Source organism: Ascaphus truei, chromosome 3 (genome assembly GCF_040206685.1).
Source record: "Ascaphus truei isolate aAscTru1 chromosome 3, aAscTru1.hap1, whole genome shotgun sequence".
NCBI classification, from domain to species: Eukaryota; Metazoa; Chordata; class Amphibia; order Anura; family Ascaphidae; genus Ascaphus; species Ascaphus truei.
Genome location: NC_134485.1, coordinates 213,553,930 through 213,567,700, shown reverse-complemented (window position 1 = coordinate 213,567,700; position 13,771 = coordinate 213,553,930).

The following is a 13,771-nucleotide window of genomic DNA, read 5'->3' as shown; positions in this document are numbered from 1 at the left end:
CCCCCTTTGCAGAGAGCGCGCGTTGCCTGGCACATCGCGAGCTGGGCTGCAAAAATAATCGTTGTGGGCCGCGAGTTTGACATGCTTGGTGTAAAGTAATATGTGGCTAAACCCTGTTAATAGGGTTGCCAGGTATCTGATATTGAACTGGACAGCCCGGTATTTGGTTACTCTGTCCGGTAAAAAATGTGGTAATACCGGACATGTGGGGGGGCAGGGAGACAAGTACGTGTGGGGGGGGGGGGGGAGAGAAACATGTATGTGTATGCAGGTATCACTTCTCTGGACTTAGTAACCAATCGTGGGATTTCCCCTGAGAAGGGATAGAGCAGGGCTGCTGCTAGGGGGCTGGGTAGCTTCCTCCATCCTGACTGGCTGCTTTACACAGCAGCAGCCAATCAGGAGGAGGTGGGAGGAGCCTGGTAGGTGGGGCCAAAGAGCAGAGAGAGAGGGGAGCCTGTGTGTATTTGTTCTGTTGTGTGTGTGTTTTCATTTTCTCTGGCTGTCCTGTGGGGGTGATAATGACGGAGGGTGGGGGGAGAGGATGAAGGGTGGGTGGGGGGAGAGGATGAAGGGTGGGTGGGGGGAGAGGATGAAGGGAGGGTGGGGGGAGAGGATGGAGGGTGGGGGGGGATGAAGGTAGGGGGGTGAGTGGCTGAAGGAAGGGAGAGAGGGTGGGGGGGATGAAGGTGGGAGGGGGGGGATGAAGGTGGGAGGGAGGGGGGATGAAGGTGGGGGGGGAGGACGAGAGGATGAAGGGAGGGGTGGGGAAGAGGGTGAAGGGAGGGAGGGGGGGAGAGAGGGTGAAGGGAGGGGGGGAGAGAGGGTGAAGGGAGGGGGGGAGAGAGGGTTAAGGGAGGGAGGGGGGGAGAGAGGGTGAAGGGAGGGAGGGGGGGAGAGAGGGTGAAGGGAGGGAGAGAGGGTGAAGGGGGGGAGAGAGGGTGAAGGGAGGGAGAGAGGGTGAAGGGAGGGAGAGGGGAGAGGGTGAAGGGAGGGAGAGGGGAGAGAGGGTGAAGGGAGGGAGGGTGAAGGGGGAGGGTGAAGGGGGGAGGGTGGAGGGGGGGAGGGTGAAGGGAGGGAGGGGGGGAGATAGGGTGAAGGGAGGGGAGAGAGGGTGAAGGGAGGGGGGGAGAGAGGGTGGAGGGAGGGAGGGGGGGAGAGAGGGTGAAGGGAGAGAGGGTGAAGGGAGGGAGGGGGGGAGAGAGGGTGAAGGGAGGGAGGGAGAGAGGGTGAAGGGGAGGGAGGGGGGGAGGGAGAGAGGGGTGAAGGGAGGGTGGGAGAGGGTGAAGGAGGGAGGGGGGGGGGAGAGGGTGAAGGGAGGGAGGGGGGGGAGAGGGGTGAAGGGAGGGAGGGGGAGAGAGGGTGAAGGGAGGGAAGGGGGAGAGGGTGAAGGGAGAGAGGGTGAAGGGAGGGGGAGGGGGAGGGAGAGAGTGTGAAGGGAGGGAGGGAGGGGGGGAGAGAGGGTGAAGGGGGGAGAGAGGGTGAAGGGGGAGAGAGGGTGAAGGGGGAGAGAGGGTGAAGGGGGAGAGAGGGTGAAGGGAGGGAGGGGGGGAGAGGGTGAAGGGAGGGAGGGGGGGAGAGGGTGAAGGGAAGGAGGGGGGGAGAGGGTGAAGGGAGGGAGGGGGGGGAGAGGGTGAAGGGAGAGGGTGAAGGGAGGGAGGGGGGGAGAGGGTGAAGGGAAGGAGGGGGGGAGAGGGTGAAGGGAGGAGGGGGGAGGGGTGAGGGAGGGAGGGGGGAGAGGGTGAAGGGAGGGAGGGGGGAGAGAGGGTGAAGGGAGGGGGAGGAGAGAGTGTGAAGGGAGGGAGGGGGGGAGAGAGGGTGAAGGGGGGAGAGAGGGAGAAGGGGGGAGAGAGGGTGAAGGGGGAGAGAGGGTGAAGGGGGGGATAGAGGGTGAAGGGAGGGAGGGGGAGAGAGGGTGAAGGGAGGGAGGGGGGGGAGAGAGGTGAAGGGAGGGAGGGGGGGGAGAGAGGGTGAAGGGGGGGAGAGGGTGAAGGGGGGGAGGGGGGAGAGAAGGTGAAGGGAGGAAGGGGGGGAGAGAGGGTGAAGGTGGGAGTGGAGAGAGGGTGAAGGGAGGGGGGGAGAGAGAGGGGGAGGGGGGAAGAGAGGGGGGAGAGAGGGTGAAGGGAGGGAGAGGGGGGAGAGAGGGTGAAGGGAGGGAGGGGGGGGAGAGATGGTGAAGGGAGGGAGGGGGGAGAGAGGGGTGAAGGAGGGAGGGGGGAGAGAGGTTGAAGGGAGGGAGGGGGGAGAGGGGTGAAGGGAGGGATGGGGGGAGAGAGGGTGAAGGGAGGGATGGGGAGAGAGGGTGAAGGGAGGGAGGGGGGAGAGAAGGTGAAGGGTGGGGGGGACAGAGGGTGAGGGGGGGGGGAGAGAGGGTGAAGGGAGGGAGGGGGGGGGGGAGAGGGGGAGGGGGGGGGAGAGGGTGAAGGGAGGGGGGAGAGAGGGTGAACGGAGGGGGGGGGAGAGGGTGAAGGGAGGGGGGAGTGGGTGAAGGGGGGAGGGGGGGAGTGAGGGTGAAGGGAGGGAGGGGGGTGAGTGGGTGAAGGGAGGGGGAGAGTGGGGTGAAGGGAGGGGGAGGGAGAGAGTGTGAAGGGAGACAGGGGGGGGAGAGAGGGTTGAAGGGGGGAGAGAGGGTGAAGGGGGGAGAGAGGGTGAGGGGGAGAGAGGGTGAAGGGGAGAGAGGGTGAAGGGGGGGATAGAGGGTGAAGGGAGGGAGGGGGGAGAGAGGGTGAAGGGAGGGAGCGGGAGAGAGGGTGAAGGGGGAGAGAGGGTGAAGGGAGGGGAGGGAGAGAGTGTGAAGGGAGGGAGGGGGGGAGAGAGGGTGAAGGGGGGAGAGAGGGTGAAGGGGGGAGAGAGGGTGAAGGGGGAGAGAGGGTGAAGGGGGAGAGAGGGTGAGGGGGGGATAGAGGGTGAAGGGAGGGAGGGGGGAGAGAGGGTGAAGGGGGAGGGGGGGGGAGAGAGGGTGAAGGGGGAGAGAGGGTGAAGGGGGGGAGGGGGGGGAGAGAAGGTGAAGGGAGAGAGGGGGGGAGAGAGGGTGAAGGGAGGGAGTGGAGAGGGGTGAGGGAGGGGGGAGGGAGAGGGGAGGGGGGAAGAGAGGGGGGGGAGAGGGTGAAGGGGAGGGGGAAGAGAGGGTGAAGGGAGGGAGGGGGGGAAGAGGGTGAAGGGAGGGAGGGGGGGAGAGAGGTTGAGGGAGGGAGGGGGGTGAGAGGGTGAAGGGAGGGATGGGGGGAGAGTGGGTGAAGGGAGGGAGGGGGGAGAGAGGGTGAAGGGAGGGATGGGGGGAGAGAGGGTGAAGGGAGGGAGGGGGGGAGAGAGGGTGAAGGGAGGGAGGGGAGGGAGAGAAGGTGAAGGGAGGGGGGAGGAGGGGTGAAGGGAGGGGGGAGAGAGGATGAATGGAGGGAGGGGGGAGAGAGGGTGGAGGGAGGGGGGGGAGAGGGTGAAGGGAGGGGGGGAGAGAGGGTGAAGGGAGGGGGCAGAGAGGGTGAAGGGAGGGAGGGGGAGAGAGGATGGAGGGAGGGGGGGAGAGAGGGTGAAGGGAGGGAGGGGGGGAGAGAGTGTGAAGGGAGGGTGGGGGGGAGAGGGTGTGGAGGGGGGGGGAGAGAGGGTGAAGGGGGGGTGGGGGGGGTGAGGGGAGGGGGGGAGAGGGTTGAAGGGAGGGAGGGGGGGAGAGGGTGAAGGGAGGGAGGGGGGGAGAGGGTGAAGGGAGGGAGGGGGGGAAGAGAGGGTGAAGGGAGGGGGGGAGGGAGAGTGTGAAGGGAGGGAGGGAGGGGGGAGAGAGGGTGAAGGGGGGGAGAGGGTGAAGGGAGGGAGGGGTGGAGAGAGGGTGAAGGGGAGAGGGGTGAAGGGGGTGAGAGGGTGAGGGGGGGAGAGGTGAAGGGAGGGAGGGGTGGGAGAGGGTGAAGGGAGGGAGGGGGGGAGAGAGGGTGAAGGAGTGAGGGGGGGAGAGGGGTGAAGGGAGGGAGGGGGGGAGAGAGGGGAGGGGGGGAGAGAGAGGGGAGGGGGGAGAGAGAGGAGAGGGGGGGAGAGAGGGGGGAGGAGGGGGAGGGGGAGAGAGGGTGAAGGCTGGAGGGGGGAGAGAGGGTGAAGGGGGGAGAGAGGGTGAAGGGAGGTGGGGGGGAGAGAGGGTGAAGGGGGGAGGGGGAGAGAGGGTGAAGGGAGGGAGGGGGGGAGAGGGTGAAGGGAGGGAGGGGGGAGCGAGGGTGAAGGGAGGGGGGGAGAGAGGGTGAAGGGAGGGGGGGGAGAGGGTGAAGGGAGGGAGGGGGGGGAGAGAGGGTGAAGGGAGGGAGGAGAGAGGGTGAAGGGAGGGGGGAGAGGGTGAAGGAGGGGGGGAGAGGGTGAAGGGAGGGGGGTCGAGAGGATGAAGGGAGGGGGGTGAGAGGATGAAGGGAGGGGGTGAGAGGATGAAGGGAGGGGGGTGAGAGGATGAGGGATGGGGGGGTGAGAGGATGAAGGAATGGGGGGGTGAGAGGATGAAGGGATGGGGGGGTGAGAGGATGAGGGATGTGGGGGTGAGAGGATGAAGGGATGGGGGGGGTGAGAGGATGAAGGGATGGGGGGTGAGAGGATGAAGGGAGGGGGTGAGGTTGAAGGGAGGGGGGTGAGGATGAAGGGAGGGGGGTGAGAGGATGAAGGGAGGGTTGAGAGTGGAGAAGGGAGGGGGGATGAGAGAGGATGAAGGGAGGGGTGGGAGGGAGAGAGGATGAGGATTGGTGCAACAATCTTGGAATTTGAGGGAGGAGCAGTAAGATCAGTATTGCTCGCCATGTACAGTATGACCGCAGATCAGTTATTTATAAATGATCTGACCATTACATCATTTATTCTAAATATCACCCCAAGCATGCATCAATTTGCACTTTTTCATATTCTATTTCCTAAAAAAATCCTCGGAAGGGCGCTCCCTCTCAAGACCACTCCCCAGATTTTTTTACGACAGAATATAATGTGGTGCAAATTGGTGAATACTAAAATTTAGATTAAATTACGTAACAGGCCATTTATAAATAACATTCTTCCTCACCAACGATTCTCGCGCATGTTGCACCTTTCACCATTGTGTCCAGTATTTTTGGACAAGCCACCTGGCAACCCTACCTGTTAAGTGGTATAAACAAAAATGGAGTAAACATTTACAAAACTACTGCATATTAATCTTTTATTTATTTTGTATTTTTTATACAAACAATTCACAATTTAAAACTTCGACAACTGTGTACAGTGGGGCAAAGGGTTTGACACACTATATTTAGTTTTTCCGTACAAATTGATCTGTGTCCTTGTACTACTGTAACTGCATGTAAGTGGTGTGGATTTTTTATAATTTGGTTCTAATTTTAGTTCTCCTATATTACAGCCATATATGCTGTGCATTCCTCTGGAGCCATGCAATTTACATTTTGTAAATATACATATAGCATAGCCTCCGGACGCTATACTTCGGTTGGGACCTCACAGTATAAGTCCTGTTAGGTACAGGCACTGTGAAGTTTAAATTCTCTCATGAAGGCCTAGCTTGCTATTGCAGCCTGGACGCATTGTTACTGTATGCGGGCCTAGCAACAACCTGAGAGTGTCATCCTCGGGAGGATACTGGTTGGGTCACATGCAGTTAATGTGATGCCTATCAGTATTATACCTGCCCTGTTATGGGGCAGGGTTACAAGCCCATCCCCTGGGTATATACTGACACTGTCCCAGAAGTCAGGGCTCTCTTCCCTCCCCCTGTGGAGTGGGTAACATCTACCCTTTATCCCAGAAGGGAGTAAAGGAGGAGCTGAAGAGGAGGCCTGTATGGGCCTAAAGCCTGGGGGTTCCCTGTCAGGGATTGAGGAAGCTGTTACTTCAGTTTTTGTTACAGATTCATGGAACCATCCATCTGTGTGGATCAATGTCTGGGTCACAAAGGAGTTACCAGCATGGACCATCCTGGTCATCCCAGGATCCTCGCTGGCTGGAGGCGCTGTAAACAGAGATGAACCACCCTGAAAACCTGTCCTGATATCTCCCCACACCACTGCGGAGCACTCAGAGCCTCCTGTTCCAGCCAAACAGGTACGCACCGCACCAGCAACACCAGGTAGCCGGATGATCTCATTTACGGTGGGGGAACAGGTGCTAAATACAATACAGTGATAATAGCACTGGTAATTAAATTGTACGCTCATAGTGTGAAAAAGAACATTTAACAGGTTTTTTTTGTCCGCCCAAAGTGTAACAACGTGAGATGCTGCTGCTGCTCAATACCTACTACTATGACTTTAATGGACTCAGCTAAAGACGCAATCTGATCTGCCAATTTTTTTTTCCCACCTCTCCATGGGGGAAAAAAAAATATATATATAGAGCTGGTCTGCCAGAGAACAACAACCTGGGTCTTTTATTAAACAGACGCCGAATGTTGCTGCTATTTGCCTGTTTTCCTGGCATGACAATCTATAATATGGCTGCTTCTGAGACAATCAATAAGGACAACACTGCTTTGATCGCCAACTTGGGCCATGCTAGTTTACTAATGCTGAAATCTAGTGAGGAATAAAGTGGCTGCAGTGTGGGTTACCCGGAGGTACATCTAGGAGTTTGTTATGCTCTGGGTGGCTTTGATGCGTTGGGAGCAAGTAGCATTTTCAATGGACACAAATGGCACAATATTCACATGCATGGTTAGAGAAGTCTCTGTAAACCCAAAGTAGTTTAAAGAAGGTGGAGCAACATCACACATTCCAGTACCCAAATTAAAAAAACATCTGTTTATAACATGTTGCAAACAATTGAAATAACCAGATATCAGTGGGGAAAAATGACAATTCTTATTATGACAATGGTCCACAAATTATGTTTTTTTTTTTTTTTTTGTAACTTAATTTTTTAATTGATTTCAGACAAATAGACATATTACATTTAATCAGAAACCGGCATATAGAAACAATTCTTAATACAGTAAATAATAAACATACAGTATATCACCAAAAAGGAAAAGGGTGGAGAGGGAGGGGAGAAGGCAGAAGGTCCTTAAAGCCCAGATTTTGTGCTAATGTAATTTCACGTTGCCTTACGACACTATCCAATCTACCGGTCTCCTGTGTGGTCCCGCGCCACCAACCTTGGAGTTAAGTCCTCGTTCCTCTTTTCCAGAGCTCTTACATCCAGTCAGAGGATCTAGTATCTATCATAGCAGCACTGTGGTGATATTCAATCCCGGGATGTCTGTTTGAGCCAGCCATGCTAGCCAAACTTTTAGAAATGTATCGCCAGTGTCATTAACCAGACTTGTCAATTTTTCCATCTGGCACACAAACCAAATTCTGTTCCGAATTTTGGACAATGGAGGAATCACCTTTTGTTTCCATAATGCTGCGATCTCGCACCTCGTTCTCAAGTGGGCAACTTGTTTGTTTTCCAGTCTCACTAATCCCTGTGTTGGCCTATTTACCAGAAATAGCCTTTGATCCAGAGGAATATTGAGACCCAAAATCCTCTGTAGCCAATCTTTAATTTGTTCTCATAAAGGTACCACCCGAGGGCAGGACCACAGCATATGCAACAAGTCGCTGGCTCTCCGCACTGTTTGGGGCACGATGGGGAGTAACCTGGAACACATTTTGCTAACTTTACCGGAGTGAGATACAACCTCATAAGGACTTTATATGCGTTCTCCTTTAACGTCGTGCAAATTGAGCTCTTTGCCGCTGCTATGAAGATTCCTTCTCACTCCTCCTCTTCTAGCACCTCTCTTAGATCTGCTTCCCATTGAGCCATATATTGCATTTTACGAGAGTAGTCTACGCCAGAACAGGTCACTTCCTTCCTTGTACATTTGAGAAGTTAGTCCCCTGGTGTCTGTTTCTAAAATACAAAGCTTTTCAAAATTAGTCAATGGGGGTTGGGGTATGAATTTATTAAAAAATGCTCGTATCTGGAAGTATCTAAAAAATTCAGAGTTGGGGATGTTTTTGTCTGACTTAATCTGTTCAAAGGTTGTAATATTATTCCTAACCTCCAGAACGTTAAGTCTACAGAAACCTTTCTGGTTCCAAACGACAAAATCCTTGCTGGTCAGGCCCAGAGCAAAGTCAGGATTATCAAATAGTGGGGTCATTAATGAGTGTTTAGTGGTCAACGAGCATTTAAATTTAGAAGCCTCCATACTGCTACTGAGTTGGTCACTGAAGAGAGCGATTCACAAATGGACTTAAGAACCCTTTTAGTAAACCACATTAAATTGTGTAGTTCCAAAGGCGCAAAGATCCCTCCCTCTAGGGTACGTGTGCCACTGCGACATGTGACATAATTGGGCCGCCTTGTAATATGATATCAAGCAAGGTACCGCCAGCCCTCCCTCTAGTGTCGTCTTCTCATGATCCTACTCTTGAATCTCGGCCTTTTATATTTCCATATACATTTAGAAATCAGAGACTGAAGAGAGCAAATGCCCTTAATCACCACAGGCACTGGTAGAGTTTGAAAAAGATACAGAATTCGATGGAGCAAGTTCATTTTAATGCACTTATACCTATAGTCATTTGTAATCTGTACTCCTGGATATTTGATGGCCGGGGGTTGCCAATTAAAATTAAAGTTGATAGCTATCAATTTTTCCATTTCTTTGGGTAGATTGATGTTTAAAGCCTCGGATTTTGTTTGATTGATCTTAAATCCCGAGATTTTATTAAAATTCCCTAAGAGACTGAATAAATTGGGCAGAGAGGTGAGAGGTCTCGACAGCATCAAACATGATGTCGTCTGCATAAAGAGCCACTTTGTGTGTTTGATTGTTACTTTGGATTCCTGAAATATTTGGATTATTCCGTATCTGCGCTGCTAGTGGCTCCATGCATAAGGCAAATAAAAATGGTGAAAGCAGACAACCCTGTCACTCTTAATTTGGAAAAGATCTGAGGGGAAGCCCTGATGTGCTACTCTCGCCGCCGGATTTGAATACAGTGCTGTGATTGCTTGTAAATTCTACCCCCAAAACCAAACACCAAACGCTCCAAGCGTAGCTCTTCAATAAGGTCAATCAATTCTATCAAATGCTTTCTCAGCGTCCAGACTTAACGCCATTTCTTGAATCTGTTTTATGTTGGCCACTTCTATTAAATCCACGATTCGTCTGCAGCCTGCCTACCCTTAATAAATCCCACTTGATCCGGATGTACTAATTTGTTAGCTAACATTTTAGAATACATTTTGATATCCAAGTTTATTAAAGATATTGGTCTATAGCTTTTGCAATTTGTCAGATCTTTTCCTGGTTTGTAAATCAGGGAAATAGACGCCTTGAGCATCTGTTGCAGGAATGGTGCACCCACCAGCACTGCATTGAACATGCGGAGAAGTTGGGGGGGCTAACAGTTTGGCAAATGTTTTATAGTAAACATTGGAGAATCCGTCAGGGCCTGGCGCTTTAGAGGGTTTCAACTGTTCAATAATTTGTAGTAATTCTTCAATAGTAAAGTCCTTCTGTAGCTCCTCTCTCTCCCCCTGCTCAGTCTGGGAAGGTCTGACTCTATGAGAAAGTCCTTCAGTGCTTGACTCCTGTTTACGTTATATGTGACCTTTTCTCCATTATAAAGATTTTCATAACACTTCTTAAATTCTTCTACAATAATTTTAGGATTGGAGGTCACTGTCCCTGTCTTCAAACGTGTTGCTTGTATATTATAATTAGCCTGTCTATTCCTAATCTTGTTTGCTAGCATGGTATCTGGCTTGTTTCCTTTTTCACAAAACTTCCTCCTTGACCAACTCAGTGACTTCGCAGCCTGGGAGGTAAGAAACAGGTTCAATTCTATTCTGACATATTTTAGCTCTTTTAATGTGTCAGTCCTCCCGTTGCGTTCATGCGGGGCCGAAAGCTCTTTCAATTTAGCTTGTAGTTTGCTTATTTTTGCCTCCCTCTCCTTCTTTCGCCCTGTCGCAATATTGATAAGATAACCTCTGATTGTCGCCTTATGGGCTTCCCATAGAGTTATCTGGGACTTCACACTACCTGTGTTTATTCTGAAGAATTGATCAATCTCTGTGTTAACAGTCTGCAGCACCTCTGGGATTTTTATAATTGACTCATTTAATTTCCAGTTTGCTCCTGGTCTGTCTAGATTAATTTGAGAGCACCGTAATTCTATTGGTGCATGATCAGACCAAGAAATATCATGGATCCTCATCATGCATAGCAGAAGTCTTTATTTAAAGCTGAATTATTTATTGTACTTTAGATATAAATGAATATATCTTTGCTTAGGGTTCTAGAACATGAGAATTTAGGAACAGTTGAGATTGATGGACATACAGTATGTCCTTATCCACCTAAATTATTGTTACTACTGTATTATGTGTATTATGCAAAGGTCGTCGAAAGCCAATGATAGATCCAGTTATATAATTTATATTTTCTCATGACGGTGGTAGGGAGGCCGTTATTTATTTAAGCCTCCACGGACTGTTGTATACACTCCAATATATATAATGAACTGTAATCTTTGCACTGCTATATTACCTCTGCTAAGTGGAAAAGGTCTGATTTCCCACAGCATTTTGAAGGTTCAGGGCTGTTAATCTGTGAAGTATTTGAAGATATCTGTGAGTAAACAAAAAGACAATGATATTTAAATACCTTGTGTTATTCTTCTAACATAAACAGTGCCAGAGATTACATACAGAACACCCATCATTTGCAGCTGTGTGCAGTTTGTTTCTGTATACATACACTGATGTAGCAGGCGTTATTGTATCTGCGGGCGTGAGCTATTACTTTACACTGGTGTCTGCTCCCCTCCTGCTTTGTGTGTGTATCTCGCTGCGACGCACCAGGGAGAGCATTAACGGCTGCTACATCTGCATACTGTGCCCAATCCAAGCAAAGTGAATATGATTGGTAATTAAAACAAATGTAAAATGTATGATATGAAGTCCATGAAACTCCTGTAGCTGCCGAGTACAAGAAGCAGGTTTTTCAATTTTCTCCAAACCCTATTTGAGAGTCAAATCATAATAACAAAAGTAGTGCACAATGTATGCACTTGTTCTTTGCTTTTGCAGACTTTGTCCTGTAGGGAAATATAGATAATCAGATATACAATACAAGACTGCAATGTATGGTTATAACATGATAGGCAACATTATATGCAAACTCCTTTCCATACAGATAACCAACATAAAAGTTTGGAGCTTCTGAGAACTTTTACCTTCTAATTTCATGATCTGTTTATTACACTGATACCTTTAGAATGGATCCAAGCAATAGGAACATAAGAATAACAAGTCTACTTTTACAGTGGTCGAACGTTTCATTTATGTCTATCCACATCCTCTATCCCACGTGTCTATCCACATCCTATATCCCACGTGTCTATCCATATCCCATATCTTTGTTGATAATGGAAGGGGTGTATTAAGATCCACGTATGGGTCAATGTTATGCTGGTGCCAAGGGGTTCATTAAGCAGTGATAGTGCCCATCTGGGCACTATCAACGGAAACTACCACTAAAGTCAATGGGAGTTTCCGTGCCCCGATTGACGCCTTCACATTTTAATGAATGACCCGCATAGAATTCATTTCCTTTTGAGAACCTTTACGAAAATTTACTAAGGGGCTTTGCTCCAACGCTTCAAAGAGCTATCTGGGAAGTGGTTATAGAAGCAGTTAGGAATTGTTTGGAAGAATATTATAATGGGGTGTGCTAGCCTGAGTGTATCTATGTAGAATATTATATTGGGGTGTGCTAGCCTGAGTGTATCTATGTAGAATATTATATTGGGGTGTGCTAGCCTGAGTGTATCAATTTATACTATTATTATGGCGTGTGCTAGCCTGAGTGTATCAGTGTATACTATTGTAATGGCGTGTGTTAGCCTGAGTGTATCATTGTATAATATTATAATGGGATGTGTTAGCCTGAGTGTATCATTGTAGAATATTATAATGGGGTGTGCTAGCCTTAGTATATCATTGTAGAATATTATAATGGGGTGTGCTAGCCTGAGTGTGTCATTGTAGAATATTATACTGGGGTGTGCTAGCCTGAATGTGGAAATACAGAATATTATAATGGGGTGTGCTAGCCTGAGTGTATACATGCAGAATATTATAATTGGGTGTACTAACCTGAGTGTATCAGTGTATACTATTATAAAGTGGTGTGCTAACCTGAGCGTGTAAATGTAGACTATTATAACGGGGTGTGCTAACCTGAATGCCCATAATGTTGCTTTTTTTTGTTCCACTGGCAACATCATATGCGTTCTGCTCAAGGATGTCTTCTCTCTACCCCATTTGTATCTAAAGCCCTCTCCCGCCTTAACCTTTTTCACTGACTGTCCCACACCTCTGGAATGCCCTTCCCCTCAATACCCGACTAGCACCCTCTCTATCCACCTTTAAGACCCACCTTTAAGACCCACCTTAAGTCACATTTGCTTAAAGAAGCATATGAGTAGCACCATGGCTAATACTATACACGATACATAAAGCTTGGCCCCCTGCAGAAGCACTTACCTGAATGCCCTCCTACTGTCTTTGTACGTTCTCCCAACCAATTAGATTGTAAGCTCCTCGGAGCAGGGACTGTCTGAAGCACGTATTCACGAGAACAGAAATCCCTATAGCTCAGCACTCTACCTCTAATATTAAATAGTACATATACAGTAATAGTTTATTGTTTAATGAAAAGAAACAAAAAAAAAGGATTAAAACCTAAATATGCGCTTCGAAATCCTATATACTCTGTACAGACTAAAACCTGACTGGTTTTAATCTTGTATATTCTGCTGTATATCTTTGTAGGGGTTAACGCAGAAACAACAGTTGATATACATATGTGGGCTTAATGCAATAAATCGGCATGCTCCATTGATCTCTGTGGTGATGCAGGAGTGATATTGCACCCTCAGCCTCTTGTATAGGGGTTAACAAGTGAAATCTGAGACTTGCCTAACAAGTATAATGTCAGAGAAGGTAAAGGATCCGTGGTCCATCCGCTCCAGGAGAAAAAAGGTAGGAACTCACCAGCAAGGGATGTTAAAAACTAATTAATTGGGCTACATAAAAACAAAAAATAGACAGTAACAAACTCTCCCACGCCCACTATGGCGCTTTCTCAAGAGAAAGCGCCATAGTGGGCGTGAAACGCATGGGAGAGTTTGTTACTGTCTATTTTTTGTTTTTATGTAGCCCAATTAATTCGTTTTTAACATCCCTTGCTGGTGAGTTCCTACCTTTTTTCTCCTGGAGCGGATGGACCACGGATCCTTTACCTTCTCTGTCACTGTTGCGAGGATCAGCGTTCACCACCGGAAGCGGAAGCAGCCGCAGACACAGAGGGAGACGCTTCTCAAACATAGGACTGGAGCTGGAAGGAGGAAAGCAGAGCGGTGATTCTTGTGAGTCGCGTGGACTCCACACCGGGCGGTCAGCCAGGGCCAGGGATTGAGTGAGTACCTTTTCATCTTCCCGTTACTAGCCCTCTCTTGCGTTACCCGTTACTTACCTTGCTCCATATTACAGTCCTACCCGATATACATATACCCGGTGTCAACTCCAATTCAATTGACTTCACACTGATATTGCCCTGCCTGGCATCTCTGTCTACGCTCTTTGAGCTCTTACACGGTTATTTTTCCTATAACAAGTATAATGTGACTGTCAGATGCTCTCTTATAGCCGGCCTCAGGGGCTGCAGGCCACATGTTTCCAGGCAACCAATAGGGCTGAGAGATGCATGGCAGTTAGAATTCTGATAGTTGGGGTTCTGACAGTTATAGGGACTGACAGTTGG